Here is a 20607-nt window from a genome sequence, read left to right as displayed (position 1 = left end):
GTTTTCGCGCAGCCCGAGCAGGTCTCGCGCCATAAACAACACTTCTTATGGGAAATCACCTCGTAGGTCACAGTCAAGGGATAGGTCCATTCTATGTCATTATTGTGCAAAACCAGGACACACAAGGTATGAATGCTTTATCAAGGCAAAAGAGGACAAACAAAAGACACAAGGATTTGGTCCTTACTGTAGGCATCATAGATACCAAGGGCACTGGACTAGTGATTGCAAAACAGTAGAAAAAATTGTGTCTATATTCAAATCGGGGGAAGACCAAGTCGTGACAAAAAACGAACAAATGTAAAGAAGAACAAGGCTAAACTTCACATAGGAGGCATGTTGGGAAATGAGTGTATCTTGATACCAGCTGTATGTGAGGATCAAAACGTTTCCTTATTTTTAGATACAGGCTCTCCAGTGAACTTAATAACACATGAAGAACTAAATAGAATTCTTAAAAATAAAAAGAAAGTAACTTTTCTGGATGAAGCTGATTTAGATTTATACACAGTAGATGGACAAGAGATTACAGTGAAAGGTATGATAAGATTAAATCTCAGTTTCACAGAAACTACAAGACCATTCTCTGCATTTTTCTATATCGTTGAAAACTTAGCAATTAAACCTCATAGGTTACTGGGCTTAAGATCCATGAGAGCTGAGAACATAACTATACTCCCACAAATGAATGGAATAGACTTTGATAATGAATTCATAGAGGAAATAACTTCAGAGCCCTCACCGATTGGTAGAAGAGAGCCAAAAAGAATTGGTAATATTAAAGGCTTAAACAAACATACACAAACAGATGAGTGTATAGATCCACTCCCACCACAAACCCCATCCTCCAAAATTAGTGACCCAGATAACAGTACTGATTTATCAATTTTTCCAGCCCATCTCACTAATGATTTAGTTATACCACCTAATTCATACATGAAGGTTACCATAAAGAGCAAATTACGGAATAGTACTGTTCTTGTCTTAGAAGAATTATGTAAAGTAAAGGGATCGTCAGTAGAAAACGCATTATGTCATATGAACGACGAAGGGCAAACTCAGATATTCATAACTAGTCACATGAATGGGGAAGTTCAGTTGAAAAAGGGAACTTGCATAGTTAATATTGAAAAATGTCCCGCCCCTGTGAAGGAAATAGTTATAGCTGGAGTAACAAGTGAGATAAACTCTACGGATAGAGAAAGAATAAAAGAGAATTTAATTCACTCAGGTGAATTTGACGAAGAAAATGATTTGTTAACCCTGCTGGAAACACACAGGGACACCGTAGCATTGCCCGGAGAACAATTAGGGTGTACTAATGACATGATACCCCAAGTATTACGATTGATACACGACAGCCCACATGCAGGACATCCTGGAAAGGATAGGACATTCAACCAAGCCCAGCTATTATATTACTGGCCTTCATTACGAAAAGATGTAAACAATCATATAGACAGATGTGAATCATGTGCGAAACACAAAGGATACCCAATCACACCTGCACCGATGGGTAATTACCCTGTACCACATCAACCATGGGACGTTGTCGCTGTTGATTTACTCAAGATGCCATTATCATACAATAATAACCTATACTTATTCGCAGCAACGGATCATTTTTCCGTTATGTCATTTTAGCTCCAATTAAAGATAAGACAGCAGAGACAGTAGCAAAGGCAATAACAGATAATGTAATATGTCGCTTTACTACCCCAAAGGTATTAATAAGTGATAATGGAGGAGAATTAATTCTGAGATCTTACAAGAAATATGTAAACAATACAACATCAAAAAGGTTAACGTTTTGGCCTATCACCCAGCATCGAATGGGTTGGTAGAGAGACAAAATAAAAAGGTATTAGATGTGCTACGACACATTCTCAGTGAAAATTATGCAAGCTGGGATGATTGGATTCCCAGAGTAGAGGCCTCAATTAATGGGTCTATAAATAAATCCATCGGTGACACACCACATTTCATTATATATGGCACAGATAAAAAATTACCATATGAGCTCCTAGAAGGTGACAGCATGCCTATATACAATTACGATGATTACTCTAAACTCCGTTTACGTGAATTCCAGGACATTCACCAAAGAGTCAAAAAACAATTAACGATGTCCAAGGAAGAAATGACGGAGGCATTTAACAAGAAGGCAAAAGATTCACCTATCAGCTTAGGAGACATTGTTTACGGTGTCATTCATACGAGAGACAATAAATTATCCCCAAAATTTGAGGGCCCATACAGAGTAATTAACATAAAAGCAAACAAAGTTTTAATTAAGTCACTTTCAAGTGGCGAGGAGAAACAAGTTCATATTGACCATTTAAAACGAGTTTCAAGGGAATTATCACATAATTATTCAGCCTCGGATACAACCGAACAGGTGAACGTACCTCAAGAAACCAAGCAAGAACACACCAATGATTACAAAAAGAAATTAAGGTCATATACCAAACAATCGAACATAGGTGCAACTGTTCCAATCAAATCTACAGTACATCATTTACGAGAATTAAATATCGATTTAAACTCCTTCTATAAATGAAATAACAATCAACCGTAACGCATATCATCACTATCATCGACCACAGCATTATAGGAAATTAATAGATTTTTTTTTTTCGGTAGGTTACGATGAAGGGACTTATGCTATGGATTCTCCTCTACATAGCAAGAGGATATGCGCACTTAGACCCCAAACATATAGTACGACAAGGATGCCTCATAGCTCCAACGGCCACGACTACAATCGTTAAGGACGTCATGAGTACTGAAATAAGTCTAGATTACTTGTATGACTTACCTACTTATCTAGACAGACTTGCGACGCCGATGCGAACTCTGGACTTCATGATAGGAAATTATGTTTCACAAGCACATAACACCAAGGAAGTGAATGAAATGGTAAAGTTAGCGAAATGGAAACTAGAACAGGCGAAGTCAACTATGCTCGTCATGATCCAAGATCTCCCATCTTATGGAACGGAGGTACTGAGCGACAGGAACAACATCACCCGTACTCGCCAAAAGCGCGGTTTGTTCGACCTGGGCGGCGCAGTTCTTGGGAACATCTTTGGATTGGCTACAGAGGATGACCTTAAAGAAATAAACAACAAATTTAATAAGATAGCTCAGGTACTAACATACCAAGATAAATTCATCACAGGACAGAACTCAGCAATGAAGACAATTGTGAAAAATCTGAAACAAGCAGAAAACGTAGCTCTCGAGAGTGTAGATAAAATAAATGAATTAGAGGGAAATGTTACCCTTTTCCAGCACTTCTCCATCATCACAGAACATATTGACACGATTCTACTACAATTAGAGAACACTAGAGATCGTTTCAGGGCACTTATGCAAGGAATTTCGAATGCTGGTGATGGCAAGATCACAATTGACTTACTTCCAGTTCATGAGCTACGTCAGATAGTTAGTCAAGGCATACATAAACATAAATTGAAGCCGTTGTTCCGCAGTAGGGAATTTATGCAATACTACTCGTATTTAGAAGCAACACTAACACCAACATCAGGGGTAGTTCATGTACCATTCATCACTAAAGACCTGTTCACAGTATACCAAATACACCCCTTCCCCTATAAAAATAACAACACTTTGGTCATCATCAACATCAACACAGACACCGAACTCATCATGGTCTCCAAGAGACGGGACACTGTCACTTTCGCAAGTGAGTCAACGATTGAACGAAAGTGCCGCACATCCTTACATGCTGTTCATCTTTGTCCTGCGTACATTTTCACGTTTCAGCCTACTGATACAGTCCCTTGTGAAATGGCTATCATCAGAAATTACAATATTCATCATCATTGCAACTTCACTTTTGCTCCAGATAAACTTGCACACCATCAACGCATTGGACACTCACAGTTTTTTTATTTCCCTCATAACACATCAGTTTACATAGTCTGTCCAGATATACCACCATCTCATACATCAGCATCAGGATTATACATAGCACCAGACTACTGTGCGGTATTTACACCAGGCATGTCTACTTTATCCACCATCAATCACTACGCCATTCTCAATCATACACACAAACATTTCCGCCCACTGCCTGATATGAACTTAAACATGAGCACAAGTATTAAGCTGACTTCACCTAAGTTTGAAACTATGCAGCTGATCAATGAAACAATGAAGCCCTGGGAAGATTTGAGTTTGAGTATGTTCAACCCATATTATGTGTATAGCCCAGCACCTACTGTCTTTATAATCGTCTGCATTGTAGTTGCAGTACTGCTGTTCGCAATGCACAGAATGCATGCAAGAATTGCTAATTTGGAGTCATTATTTAGTGGGGGGAGAGTTAACATCAAAGTTAACCACCCTGAATGAAGTATATATATTTTGTATATAGTATTAATTATATATATATATATATATATATATATATATATATATATATATATATATATATATATATATATATATATATATATATATATATATATATAATACAAAGAAGAATGACCCATATATGGCAGACCAATACCATTATCTTTAAATGAAATATTAATAACTCTTACCATAATCTTAATGTTAAACTATTTTTTATTCTTGCATGTATGCATTTCACTATAATAACCCAAGTACATACTGTATTAAAGGTAAATAATTTACTTTAATGCATTTATTCAAATATGTATACAACTTGTTTAAAATGTAATATTACTGAATAATCACTATTTACTATGAATATTATATGTATACAATGTTCATACAATTATGTTACTTTTACAATATTATGTATTTCACTTAATTAGCTTATAAGTTCATTATAATGTATATATAATGTGTATTAATATGTTAGAACTATTAACTGTCGATGGTACGCCATTTTCGCTTGACCGAGCAATGTATTATAATTACAAATCATAATAGATAGATAGATAAATAGATAGATAGACAGCCCTATGTGAGCCTGGGAAAAGGAAATGAGCTTGCAAGTTACACTGAGGAAAAGCTGACGACAGATTACGAAGTAGCCAGTCAGGAGATGATGCAGTTAGTTGTCAGCAGTCCTCTCGTGAACAAAGCCCTGGTGACAATACACACACATACACACATACTCACACACAGGCTTCTTAAACTTTCCATCCACAAGGAACACACGTGATACGTCTCCTGTTTCACCAGAATTTAGGAAAGAGAGCTCAGAAGGAGACAAGCCTTAGAACAGGCAGGTCAGAAAAAGAAAGGGCTTAGCAACTTGAGAGAGAGAGAGAGAGGGAGCCAGAGCGAGACAGATAGCTAGCGGGACTCTATACTTCGCTCTGTGTGAGAGACTTGTTAATATTTCCAAGACAAATAAAAATAGTCCCATACTATTCTTTACCTCTCCTGTCACTACATGACAAATGGGAAGCTACTCCAAGATATAAAAACCGCTCGTCCACAAGTCTAATATATATATAACTCAACCACAAAGGAACCACAAAGTCTTTTATGACATTTAGTCATTTTATGACACCAGGACTATTAGAAATCGAGTCTACTCGAACCGTGTGCCACAACCCTATACTTTTTAGACGATCAGAGTCGCCGAATTGAGCGTTTTTTCTGTGCATTTCCTGCACTCTTGCCCTGGTGGTTGTTAGACTAGAACAGCACATAAACGCAACTCGGATTACCTGAAATGTTTGCAGCACGAGGAAAGGAGTGCGAAGCATGAGAAAGCGAGCGTGCGGCGCGAGAGCCTGCCGCAAGAGCAAGTGCGACTGGGCACGAAGGGCCCACAAGCACTTGTTTTTACTCAGATCTTCACTCTTTTACTCAAATCATTACTCTTCTTAATCTTTACTTTTTACATTAATCTTTACTCTTCTTATTCTAATCTTTATTCATTTAAATCTAATTTTTATTCTCTAATTTTTGCTCCTTTTACTCTAATCTTTTCTCTTTTTCTCTAATCTTTGAAGTTTTTACTGCAATCTATAATCTTTTTATCTAATCTTTACCGGTTCTAAGCTAATCTTTACTCTTTTTACTCTCATAATTACTCTTACAAAATTAATCTTTACTCCTGTTACTCTAATATGTACTCCTTTTAATCTAACCTTTACTTCTTTTACTCTAACCTTTACTCGTTTTACTATAATCTTTACTCTTTTTACTCTAGTCTTTGTTCGTTATATTCCAATCTTTACTCTTTTTACGCTGATCTTTACCCCTTTTAATTTAATTTTTACTCTCTTCATTCTTTACTCTTAGCTTTTCTTTTCTCATTCTTTACTATATTCTTTATATCTGTATTGTTCTTACTTCATACTCTTTTTACTCTTTATTTAGGTCAGGGGAGTACTTTGTTTTTCTCTGTTCATCTTAACTTGGCCCAGATTATCGTCCTTCTTCAGCATAATTGCACGTAACTGAAGGGTAAAATATGGCAACACTATGGCGCTACAGTATCTCCATAGCACTTCTTCATGACTAGTATTATTTTCTACACTTAATGTATTGTAGCATTCAAGGAAGCGAGATAGCACTTTTTGGCCAAGTTAAAGTAAAAAGAACAAGGAAGATTTTCACGTATAATATTCCTATCCCCTTTACTGAGAATTGTCGTCAGAATAATAAAATAATTATGCAGTAGCAAGAATATAAAAATAAGTCTTTTGCATGAAGGGGTTACATTATGTTTGCTATCCTTTTCATATGACTTTACTGAAATTTGTTAGTATTCTATTGTAGTTTTGTTTCATCATTCTCTCTCTCTCTCTCTCTGTATATATATATATATATATATATATATATATATATATATATATATATATATATATATATATATATATATATATATATATATATATATATATATATCAACTAGCAAGGGTACCCGGCGTTGCCCGGGCCAAAAAGGCTAACACTCTAATCCTTTTTGTTCTAGTTTAGTTTTTCTTTCTACTCCAGAAAGACCATGTATCTCTTATGCTTTTGAAGAGGAATTATAAGATGTCCAGGAGCTTTCTATTTCAGCTTTCGCAGACTAACACACAGTATTTGCGTGCACTTGTTTAAAATTATTGGTGCCCTCAAATGAACTCAGATGTCAACCTCACATAGCCTATGTCCGAACTGGAGGTCATGTGAATCTCCATGCCCAAAATTGGGCTGCAGGGGTACCCGGCGTTGCGTGGACCAAAGAGGCGACCACTCCACCGGTGACCTCAAATGGCCTAAATCTGAATTTTGACACCCCTAAAACCATCCTTGGGTCACCCTAATTCAGAATATATATGGGTCTGGGGGTCTCTGGCCCTTGGTTTGGCCGTAATTGAAGCACAAACAATCAAGGAAAGTGGCTCTGTTATACATACATATAGATATATAATTGTCTATGTACTCATCTTCATTAATCGATATTTCTGTCTCTATCTGATCCATTTACTCATTTTCTCGCTCGTTCACTCTCTCTTTCTCTCTCTCTCTCTCTCTCTCTCTCTCTCTCTCTCTCTCTATCGCCCACCTTTTCTCCACTTTTTCTCAGTTCCCTTTTTCACCTCCCTTGCGTATTATGTCTCGCATCTTGTTATAATATGCAGGACAAACGAGGGAGGGAAGAATGTAAGGAGGAAAAAATCGTGGAGAGAAAGAAAAGGAAGATGAAGAAAGGAGAGAAAGAGAAAAGCTGAAGGAGGAGGGGGAGGAGGAGGAAAGAAGAGAATTAATTACAAGGAGGAAAACTGGGATAACGACTAAGCTTAGAGAATGTATACGTAAAGAGAGAGAGAGAGAGAGAGTAATTCAATAGTCAGCTATTAATGCAGCAGGAATGAAGTATTTCTAACGTGTACTGTAGCTTTGCACAGTTGTTTATAACATTCTAACTTCATTCTAACTTTTTATTTGATGACTGATTTCCTTTGCTGTTTAAATTTTGTTAAATTTTTCTATAAGCCATATTTTTAAATTTTGTTTTTTAAGACGGTCAGAAATTTATTTGATTTTGCTTAAACCTCTGATTTTCAATTTATGTAATCTGAGAGAAAAAAAATCGCTATATTTGAATCACAAAGTAATACAGATGCCTTCAAAAGTACTGCTCCTCCTCTTGCCTGAAAGGAATACAGTTGCCTTCAAAAGTTTCGTCCTTCTACCCTTCAGTAACTCATAATATTACATTAGTTTGGGTAAGGTTGTATGTAATCGCTCTCTCTCTCTCTCTCTCTCTCTCTCTCATAGTATTGTGATTAATTTAACTTACTGTCTACAGGAATTTATTCAACTCATTTTTTATAAGAATGTTCATTAATTTCAGTTAATTGTTTCCCAGTAAATATAATTATCTATTGCATGCAAAGACATTCGCAGATAAAAAAAAAATTCACAACAAAGACTATGCAACCTTTTGACATATATTTTTCGAATAATCATTGCGAAATTTGATTACAGAGTTTGACTGCGGGGTTTCATTACAGGGTGTGAATGCAGGGTTTGATTGCAGGGTTTCATTACAGGGTGTGAATGCAGGGTTTGATTGCAAGGTTTCATTACAGGGTGTGAATGCAGGGTTTGATTGCAGGGTTTCATTACAGGGTCTAAATGCAGGGTTTGATTGTAGAGGTTGATTGCAGAATTTGATTGCAAAGTTTGATTGCAGAGTTTGATTCCGGGAGCTGATTGCCGAGTCTGACAGCATGGTTTGCAAAGGCTGATTGCAGACTGACTGAAGAGCTTGATTGCAAGGTTTGATTGTAAAGTTTGATTGTAAAGTTTGATTGCAGAATTTGACTACAGAGTTTGATTGCAGGGTTTGATTGCATAGTTTGATTTAGTTTGATTGCAGAGTATGACTGCAGAGTTTGATTGCAGTTTAATTGCAGTTTGATTGCAGAGTTTGATTGCAGAGTTTGATTTCAGAGTTTGATTGCAGAGTATGACTGCAGAGTTTGATTGCAGTTTAATTGCAGTTTGATTGCAGAGTTTGATTGCAGAGTATGATTGCAGAGTTTGATCGCAGAGATTTTGCAGGGTTTCATTGCGGAGTATGATTCCAGAGTCTGATTGCAGAGTTTGCAGAGTCAGAGTGCGGTGTCTAATTGCAGAGTCTGATTGCAGAATTTGATTGAAGAGTCTGATTGCAGAGTGTGATTGCAGAGTTTGATTGGATACTTTGATTGTAGAGTCTGATAGCAGAGTTTGATAGCAGATTTTGACTGCAGAGTCTGATACTAGAGTTTAATTGCAGAGTTTGATTGCAGAGTCTGACTGCAGGGTTTCACTGTAGAATTTCCAGGGGGTTGCATATTGAGTCAGTGAAGCCTTTGTTGGTCCAAGAAATGTTGCCAGGCGCTCCAAGACTCGCTATTTCTTCGTACCTCCCTCACGCCTTGACCCAGCCTCTCACTCCCTACTCTTACACTGAGCTGAAGATTTTTACATTCTTTCTGATGTATTATTCTCATATTTGGCTATTTACCTGCCGATCTATCTGTATTGGTCTGTTTCCCTGTCTGTATCATTCTATCTACCTATCAATCTATCTATCTGTCTGTCTATCTGTATCCTTGCCTGCACCTCCCTCATTCCTTGCTCTATCCTCTCTCTTACACCGAGCTTAAGATTTTCGCATTCTTCTTCCCATAACTGACAAAGTTGTATCTGAATATTTAACCGTCCATCTCTGTTTGTCTGTTTGTGTCTCTCTGTGTTGTCTATATATCTGATTATCTGTCAGTATCTGTCAGTCTGTCTATCTCTCTGCCTGTCTGTGCATGTATATATCGATCTACTTATCTATATCTATCTATCTATCTACCTTTCTATATATCTATCCATCTGTCTATACTTTGAAAGCAAGAAAGCAGGAAAATTTTCAAATATTTTCCTTGGTCACTCCCACAAAATTCCGTAAAAGAGGATAGATACATAGAAAGGCAGATAGATAGATAGATTGATTGACTGATTGATAGAAAGATCCATAGGTAGATAGATAGATAGACAGATTCATAGATAAATATAGATAGATAGATAGATAGAATTTTATATCGTTTATGGAATGTCGACGATCGTGATCTAGAAAAATGTTTACAGGATTCTCGTCATATTTCTTGCTCTCAATCTACTTCTGTGGCGTCTTCAGTGACAGGAGAAAGAGGTAGAAAAATTTTTGTAATATATTCTGCATCCGCTCTCTCTCTCTCTCTCTCTCTCTCTCTCTCTCTCTCTCTCTCTCTCTCAAATTTACAGAATGCCTTCCTTACAACAAAACATATATATAACATTATTTCTCGTTAACAATAAGGTAGAAACTATTCATAGTGGAAATATTGACCTTTCTCCATCTCAGTATCCCTCGGTCTTATAATTCACTCCATAAAAACAGTGATAGTCGCTTGGACACTTACAGTATTTATAGTCGTCTTGCAATTCCGCTCACACAAAGGGGAAACGTTTGAACTCAGGTTTTGGGGAGAGAGAGAGAGAGAGAGAGAGAGAGAGAGAGAGAGGCATAGTATAGGCTGATCAGAATTGGAAACAGTCTTAATGTGTGTGTGTGTGTGTGTGTGTGTGTGTGTGTGTGTGTGTGTGTGTGTGTGTGTGTGTGTGTGTGTGTGTGTGTGTGTGTGTGTGTGTGTGTGTCCATATATACTAGAGTTAGGTATTCCGATACCTGAGGCCCGGTAGTCCTACTCGTAACTCATTGTCACTTACCTTCAATTGTTACCACTTGGGTGTTAATACCGCGTTTTATGTACTAATTGTCTATACTAAATACACAGTAAAGTTACCATATCCAACACTGATGTGATGAGAGGATGGTGATGAGGAGAAGGAAGAAGAAGAAGAAGAAGAAGAAGAAGAAGAAGGAGAAAGAAAAGAAGAAGAAGAAGAAAATGATGATGATGATGAGAAGGGGGAGGAGAAGGTGGTGTGTTGTGGAGAGGGGCGTCGCCACTGAGTAGGGATAGAATTATATTGATACTCTTATATTGCCTCTACCCTCCTCACAGGATGCAGCTTAGGTCTCTTCAATCAGTAGACATATATTCATTTTTGCTCTTTGCCCTCTACTCTTTTTTTTCACTAGTCTTTACTCTTTTTACTTTAATTTTTACTCTTTTTAATTTAATCTTTACTCTTTCACTCTGAACTTTATTCTTTTTCTATAATCTTTACTCTTTTTCTCAACTTTAGTCTTTTGACTCTAATCTTTACTCTTTCTAATTTCTGCACGTAACTCTAATCTTTACTCTTTTGACTCTTATCTTTACTCATTTTACTGCACTACTTACTCTTTTGGCAATAATTTTTACTCTTTTGACTCTAATATTTGCAATCTTGTCTACCCTTTTTTATTTTATGATTAAAAGCTTTACCCTTTTTACTCTAATCTTTACTCCTTTGATTCAGATCTTTATTCTTTTGACTCTAATCTTTACTCTTTTTAATCTTTATTTGATTCTGATCTTTACTCTTTGGACTCTAATCTTTACTCTTTTTACTCTAATCTTTACTCTTTTTACTCTAATCTTTACTTCTTTGATTCAAATCTTTACTCTTTGGACTCGAATCTTTATTCTTTTTACTCTGATCTTTACTCTTTTTACTCTAATCTTTACTCATTTAACTCTAATCATTACTCATTTTACTCTAATCTTTACTCTTTTTATTCTAATTTTTACTTATTTTAATCTTTACTCATTTTCTATTATATTTACTTTTTTCTCTGATCTTTACCCTTTTGGCTTTAATCACTTCTCGTTTTTACTGTATATACTCCTTACTCCTTTTACTCTAATCTTTACTCTTTTGACTCTGATCTTTACTCTTTTTAGTGTACAGTTTATTGTTTTAACTCTGATCTTTACTCTTTTCATCCTGATCTTTACTCTTTTTATTCAAATCTGTACTCTTTTGACTCTACTCTTTTTATTCTAATCTTTACTCTTTTGACTCTGATCTTTACTCTTTTTAGTGTACACATTATTGTTTTAACTCTAATCTTTACTCTTTTGATCATAATCTTTACTCCTTTTCCTCTAATCTTTACTCTTTTCATCCTAATCTTTACTCTTTTTATTCAAACCTGTACTCTTTTGACTCTACTCTTTTTACTCTAATCTTTACTCATTTGACCCTGATATTTACTGTTGTGACCTTAAACTTTACTCTTTACTGGAATCTTTACTCCTTCTTTTGTCCCTAATCTTTACTCTTTACCGGAATCTTACTCTTTTGACTCTAATCTTTACTCTTTTTACTCTAATCTTTACTATTTTTACTCTGATCTATACTCTCCTCACTCTTGACTCTTTTTACTCGTACTCTACTCTTTTTACTCTTTACTGTTTATTTTCTTGATCTTTACTCTTTACTCGTTTTACTTTCTACTCTTCGTATCAGGTCAGGGGAGTTCTTTGTTTTACTGTAACACTACAGTATTCACCTTAACTTGGTTCAGGCTTTCGTCCCTTTTCAGCTTATATCACGTAACTAAACAGTAAAATAAGACAATGGCTCTACCGTCTCCCTATAGCACTTCTTAGTGACTGGCATTATCTTTTGCTATTAAGTATTGTAACATTCAAGATAGAGAGGGAGCAGTTTTAGGCCAAGTTAAAGCAAAAAGAACAAAGATGATTTTGATGTACATAATTCTTGTCGCCTTCTGATAGACAATTACAGTCAGAATAATAAAATAATTAAGAGTGAGCTAGAACATAATTATAAGTCTTTGGCCTGAAGGAGTTAAATTATGTTTGCTATCCTTTCATATGACGTTATTAAAGTTTGTTAATATTCGATTGGAGACTTGTTTCATCCATTCACTCATTCATTCATGCTCTCTCTCACTCTCTCATATATATATATATATATATATATATATATATATATATATATATATATGACCCTCTGTGGTATAGTGGTAAAGTGTGCGTGTTCGTACACTAAAGAACGAGGGTTCGCGCCCCGCCAGGGTAATAAACTTTGGGAGCGTTCTTCAGGCCACGTACTGCATTGGCGGACACAAGAGATGCTGTGGATTAACAAGTGTCGCATACTATAATGTATGTTTGCACCCACTCTGCTTGCGCCGGCCGATTACACTTGGTTCACAAACTACACGCACATCCAAAGCCACTCTAACACTACAGTTACACTTACAAGCACTTCTCACCCTACAAACAATCTCTACTAGACAGCCTAAGCCACTTGGTAGAGATACATTGGGTGTATCGTCCCCACTTCGGTAGGGATAGGCCGGTCCTGCAGTGGACACTCAAACGGCTAATAAGATGAGAGAGATTATATATATATATATATATATATATATATATATATATATATATATATATATATATATATATATATATCATGATCCGTTTGAGTGTTCACTGCAGGACCGGCCTATCCCGACCGAAGTGGGGACGATACAGCCAATGTATCTGTACCATGTGGCTTAGGCTGTCTAGTAGAGATTGTATGTAGGATGAGAAGTGCTTGTAAGTGTAACTGTAGTGTTGGAGTGGCTTTGGATGTGTGTGTAGTCTGTGAACCAAGTGTTATCGGCCAGCGCAAGAGAACTGGATGCAAGCATACCTTATGGCATGCGACACTGGTTCAACCACAGCACCCCTTATGTCAGCCAAAGCAGTACGTGGCCTGCAGAACGCTCCCAAAGTTTATTACCCTGGCTGGGCGCGAATCCTCGTTCTTCATATATATATATATATATATATATATATATATATATATATATATATATATATATATATATATATATATATATATATATATAGATTGTTACATAGCCTATGATTTCATCATCCTTTGTGTAATTTCAACGTACAGTTGCTGCATGTTTGATCACCAGCGTGTTCTACCTCACTCCCCCCTTCAACCCTTATAGTAGAGTAAGTCGTTCTTTCTGTTGTTCAGAGCAGGATTGTCAACTCTTTGTCCCTATGACTTCATTTGCGCGTCCTTCTTACAAGTTGTATAAAGCTCTGCCGGCCCTTATATAATGAGCTCAGTCTCTGCATTATTGCCAATTAGATCTAATCCTGATTTTGTTCACATCTCTGTCCTCCCCTGTACAGTTATTATTGTGAGTGCTCAGGAAGTCTCCAACCATCTAGCAGCTGTGTAATTTGAGTATAAGTGTTACTGCATTTTGTTCTTGTACTGTATAGCATAAGTTGTTGATTTGTGGGCCTAGTGAGGTTTTTGTAAATCATGTAAGGTTCTTATTGTAAGCCATTGTTCATAATAGTTTGTATCTGTAATAATTTATCTTGCATTAACTGAGCATTACCCAGTGTATTTTCATTTTATCAGGGCTGACTTAGATAAATTTACTCATGCTAATTTCGTGTTAATAGAGGATATTGCAGTTAACCATATATTTAACCTGTTTTTTGCCATTACATTATCCTTATGAGTCCTGAATGTTGTTGTTAGTTTGAGCATTAAACTTTAACTTGTAATTTTACCTAACTCTTTTGTGTTGAACCTGGAACTTTGCGGGACAGCAGTGATTTTTAGTATTCTCACTTAAAGTGTACATTATCTTTCTCTGTTCCGTAACATAAATTTGGCGACCTCTTATCAGGATAATCAGGATATTATCATAAGGATATTGCTTGATATTTTGTGACTGTGATTTATTCATGATGTCTACTATTACTACACTTGATGAAGCCAAAGATTTTCTGTCAAATGTGCAAACAGTGTGTGATGTAGAAAACAGAACAAAGAATGAACTTAAGCTTGTTGCTCAACAATTGGGAATTGCTGTTCGCTCTCATCATTCTAAAGATCAAATTGTTGACATGATTAATGAAAGCTTGTTTAATGTAACTCCTCCAAATGAGCAAACGCAGATTGAAATAGCTAAGTTACAGCTAGCCCTGCAGGAGGCTCGTGTGAAGGAAGCTAAGTTTCACGCACGTGCTAAGGAGGCTGAGTCTCAGGCTAAGGAGGCGGAGTCTCATGCTAAGGAGGCTGAGTTTCAGGCTCGTGCTAAGGAGGCTGAGGCACAAGTTGAAATTGCTAGGATTCAGGCAGACCATGAGTATCGCATGAAACAAGGTAGAACTGGATCATCTAGCTCTGATGATTTTGATGTGGCTAAAAATGTTAAACTTGTCCCTCCTTTTAATGAATATGATTTAACAAAGTATTTTCAGTTGTTTGAGAGGGTAGCTACAGGTTTTAATTGGCCTAAAAAGTATTGGCCAGTACTCCTTCAAACTGTTCTCACTGGTAAAGCTCAAGTAACTTATGCATCTTTGCCTCAGGATCAATCTGATATTTATGATGTAGTTAAGAGCTTGATTCTTAAGGCCAATAAGCTTGTTCCTGAAATCTATAGAGTAAAATTTAGGACAACTTATAAGCAAGATAAGCAATCCCATGTTGAGTATGCAAAAATCAAAGAAGATCTGTTAGAGCAGTAGTTAAATTCTAAGAGTGTGGATTCTGATTTTGATAAATTTAAGCAGATGATTTTGCTGGAGGACTTCAAAAGGTGTATTAATAAGGATGTAAGCCTATATCTTAATGAGAGAAGAATAGATAATTTGTCTGATGCTGCAGTTTTAGCTGATGAATATGTTCTCACTCACAAGAGATATTCTAAAGAAAAAAGGAAAGCTGAGAGTAAGTACGTTGCCTCTACTCAGAGTACAGGTAACAGGAAAGAGAATAAAGATGATGTTTCTCAGGAATTAAATACCAGCTTCACCTCTAGATTTCAGAAAAGTAAATGTACTTATTGTAGTAAGCTTGGTCATACTACGGAGAAATGTTTCAGGAGACAGCGTGATGTGAACAAAAAGGAGTCTTTAAATATTCAGTCAATTGGTCTAGTGTCCACCCTTGAGAGTTGCCAGAATTCCTTAATTGAGTTAACTGAACCTGCTTTGAGGGGTAACTTAAATTCTCATGATGGAGCTCCTCTTTTGAGCAGTAACGTGGGTGACACTCTCAAGAGTTCATGTGCTAATTTCCTGTCTGATGGTTTTGTCAGTCCTCTGGACAATAATGACAGGAAATCAGTTAAAATATATCGTGATACAGGTGCTTGCCAATCCCTTATGCTGACCAGTGTTCTAGGCTCTAATGTTAATTCCTCTGATGAAACTGTAATCTTACAAGGTGTAGGGAATAATTACTTCTCTGTCCCTCTGTGCAGAGTGAATTTAGAGTCTGCTTTTGTTAATGGTTCCGTTATGGTTGGGTTGGTTGAGACACTCCCAATGTCAGGTGTAACTTTCTTACTTGGAAATGATATTGGTGGAAATCAAGTGTGTCCAGCTCCTCAGTTGTCTAGTGAGCCACTGGCTGAGGCCCAGGATTGTGATGTCCCTGATGTGTTCCCTGCATGTGCTGTCACTAGGGCTAAGTCTAAAGTTACTGGTGACTTAGAGGATAATGATGATGATGATGTTATCCTAGCTGACACTTTTCTTGCTAATTTGGACCACTCACCAGATGAGGCAGTACCCCGTAGTGTTGATAATTTGTCTCGTCAAGAGTTGGTTGAGTTGCAGGTTGCTGACCCTGAGTTGAAAGGTCTAGCTAACTCTGCTTGCAGTGAGGAAGAGTCAGCTGGTGCTTCTACTTGTTATTATGTATAGTCAGGAGTACTTATGAGGAAGTGGAGACCCACAACAGCATCAGCCGACTGTGAATGGAAGGTTGTACATCAAGTTGTCATTCCTCGTGTTTGTAGGCAGGATATCATTAGAGTGGCTCATGATTCCAGTTTGGCAGGACACCTTGGAGTGAGGAAGACTGTGGCACGCATTTTGAAACACTTCTACTGGCCAGGTATCTTCAGGGATGTTTCCTGGTATTGTAAGTCTTGTCACACCTGTCAAGTTGTGGGGAAGTGTAATCAGACCAAAAAGGTTGCACCTCTAGTTCCCATTCCTCCTTTTGAGGCGCCTTTCACCCGTGTGTTGGTGGATATTGTGGGCCCTCTTCCTAAGACTTCTTCAGGATTTTCTTATGTGTTGACCCTGATTGATACGGCTACTCGTTATCCTGAAGCCATTTCACTTAGAAATATCTCAGCAAAGAACGTGGTTAAGGAAATGCTGGGGTTCTTCACAAAGTTTGATCTGCCCAAGGAGGTACAGTCAGACCGGGGAAGTAATTTCATGTCAAGTGTTTTCAAGCAGTCTCTGAAAGAGTTGGGCATCACGCAGATCACATCTTCAGCTTACTATCCCCAGACCCAAGGAGCGTTGGAGAGATATCATCAAACACTCAAATCGATGCTCAAGAAATACTGTCTGGAACATCAGAAAGACTGGGATAAAGGTCTTCCATTCGTTGTGTTTGCCGCAAGAGAATCTCCAAATGAATCACTGGGCTTCTCACCTTTTGAACTACTGTTTGGCCATGAAGTAAGAGGGCCCCTTAAGCTACTCAAGGAATGCTGGCTGTCGGAGGAAGATGACGTCAACCTGCTGGAGTATGTGATGAAGTTCAAAGAACGGCTGTCCACTGCTTTACAGCTGGCGAGAGAGAATTTAGGAGCTGCTCAGGAGAAGATGAAGACTTGGTATGGTAAGAAGTCCAGGTTACGCCACTTTCAGCCAGGAGATCAGGTTTTGATTCTGCTACCGGTTCATGGGCAACCTCTTCAAGCCAAGTTTAGTGGTCCTTATTTCGTGGAGAAGAAACTCAGTGATGACAACTATGTCATCGCCACACCAGATCGTAGAAAGAACAAGCAACTTTGTCACATCAACATGCTAAAGTTATATCACAGGCGGGACGAAAATAACCCAGTCTGCACTGTAGTTGTTCCACCCGAGTCTGCAAGTGAAGCTCTCCCATGCAGTATGAGCCTGAGTGATAGTTTGGGGAAGAATCCTGATATCATGAATGATCTCCAGACTAAGCTTTCTCATCTAGCTCCCGAGGAAAGGCAGGAGTTTTCGGCATTACTGCAGGAATACCCGCAAGTGTTCCGTGCCACTCCAGGAAGAACCACTGTGTTGATGCATGATGTCGATGTTGGAGACGCAAAGCCAATTAAACTGCCTCCTTACCGTGTGAACCCAGTGAAAGTTCCTCTCATCCAGAAGGGGCTTGGCTATTTGTTGGACCACAAGATGATTGAGCCCTGTCAGAGCGAGTGGAGTTCTCCTGTCACTCTAGTCCCTAAGCCAGGTGGGTCACAGCAGCTTTGCATTGACTACAGACATGTTAATCAGATAACTAAAACAGACACTTACCCTCTCCCTCGTGTGGAAGATTGCATAGACAAGATCGGAAAGGCTAGGTACATAAGTAAGTTTGATTTGTTAAAGGGATACTGGCAAGTACCTATGACTGAACGTGCTAGGGAGATCTCATGTTTTGTAACACTAGGAAAGACTTTTGCATGTTCTGTAATGCCATATGGTATGAAGAATGCACCAGCCACATTTCAGAAGCTCATGAATGTTGTAACAGAGGGTTTGGCAGGGTGTGTTGTTTATATTGATGATGTATTAATCTTCAGTGACAACTGGAAAGATCACCTATACCATGTCAGTAAATTTCTTGAGCGTTTGGTTCAGGCTAATCTTGTAGCTAATTTATCAAAGTGTGAGTTTGGTCAAGCTAAAGTTCAGTACCTTGGGTACGTAATTGGTGATGGACATGTTGCACCACCAACAGCTAAGGTTCAGGTTATAAGTGATCTTCCCAGACCTAAAAGTAGGAAAGAGCTACAAAGATTTTTGGGATTGGTAGGTTATTACCGGAGATTTGTTCTTAACTTTTCAATTCTTGTATCACCACTTACAGACCTACTGAAAAAGGGAGTTAAATTTGTCTGGACCGATAACTGTGAATCCTCTTTCAACAAACTTAAAGCTATCCTATTGAGTCAGCCAGTGCTCACTACTCCAAATTTTGCTAAGCCTTTTAAGATGGCTGTTGACGCAAGTGATACAGGCGCTGGGGCTGTTTTGCTGCAAGAGGATGATCAGGGTATTGAACACCCTGTATCTTATTACAGTAAGAAGTTCACTCCACCTTAAAAGAACTACTCAAATATTGAGAAAGAGGTTTTTTCCTTGATTTTGGGTTTACAGCATTTTTCTTTTTTTTTGTGTTCTGGTTTTGTCCCCATAGTCATTTATTCCGATCATAACCCACTGAAATTCCTTAGTAAGTTTAAAGATAAAAACCAGAGATTGACAAGATTGTGTCTACTTCTTCAGGAGTATTCATTAGACATACAGCCTGTCAAGGGGAAAGAAAATGTTATTGCAGATTGCTTATCTAGGCTTTAGACAGATTGTTTTAGAGTAATAAGAAATTTCCTTGATAAATTTCTTTTTCTTTGTGGGGAGGTGTTACATAGCCTATGATTTCATCATCCTTTGTGTAATTTTAACGCACAGTTGCTGCATGTTTGATCACTCCCCCCTTCATCCCTTATAGTAGAGTAAGTCGTTCTATCTGTTGTTCAGAGCAGGATTGTCAACTCTTTGTCCCCATGACTTCATTTGCGCGTCCTTCTTACAAGTTGTATCAAGCTCTGCCGGCCCCTATATAATGAGCTCAGTCTCTGCATTATTGCCACTTAGATCTAATCCTCATTTTGTTCACATCTCTGTCCTCCCCTGTACAGTTATTATTGTGAGTGCTCAGGAAGTCTCCAACCATCTAGCAGCTGTGTAATTTGAGTATAAGTGTTATTACATTTTGTTCTTGTACTGTATAGCATAAGTTGTTGATTTGTGGGCCTAGTGAGGTTTTTGTCATTCATGTAAGGTTCTTATTGTTAGGCATTGTTCATAATAGTTTGTATCTGTAATAATTTATCTTGCATTAACTGAGCATTACCCAGTGTATTTTCATTTTATCAGGGCTGACTTAGATAAATTTACTCTTGCTAATTTCGTGTTAATAGAGGCTATTGCAGTTAACCATATATTTAAACCTGTTTTTTGCCATTACATTATCCTTATGAGTCCTGAATGTTGTTGTTAGTTTGAGCATTAAACTTTAACTTGTAATTTTACCTAACGCTTTTGTTTTGAACCTGGAACTTTACGGGACAGTAGTGATTTTTAGTATTCTCAATTAAAGTGTACATTATCTCTCTCTGTTCCGTAACAATATATATATATATATATATATATATATATATATATATATATATATATATATATATATATATATATATATATATTCCTTTTTTAAATTTTAATGTATCTCTACCAAGTGGATTAGGCTGTCTAGTAGAGATTGTATCTAGGATGAGAAGCGCTTGTAAGTGTAATTGTAGTGTTGGAGTGGCTTTTGATGTGTGTGTACTCTGTGAACCGAGTGTAATCGGCCCACGCAAGCCGACTGTGTGCAAGCATACTTTATAGTATGCGACACTGGTTCAGCACCCCTTGTGTCCGCCAATGCAGTACGTGGCCTGAAGAAAGATCCCAAAGTTTATTACCCTTGCACGGCGCGATCCCTCATTCTTTATATATGTAGCCTATATATATATATATATATATATATATATATATATATATATATATATATATGTGTATGTGTGTGTGTGTGTATATGTGTGTGTGTGTGTGTGTGTATACACGAGGATATTTAACC

Source organism: Coenobita brevimanus, chromosome 112 (assembly GCF_032717465.1).
Source record: "Coenobita brevimanus isolate Jiangsu-jjx chromosome 112, ASM3271746v2, whole genome shotgun sequence".
Classification (NCBI taxonomy): domain Eukaryota; kingdom Metazoa; phylum Arthropoda; class Malacostraca; order Decapoda; family Coenobitidae; genus Coenobita; species Coenobita brevimanus.
This window is presented reverse-complemented; position numbering follows the sequence as displayed.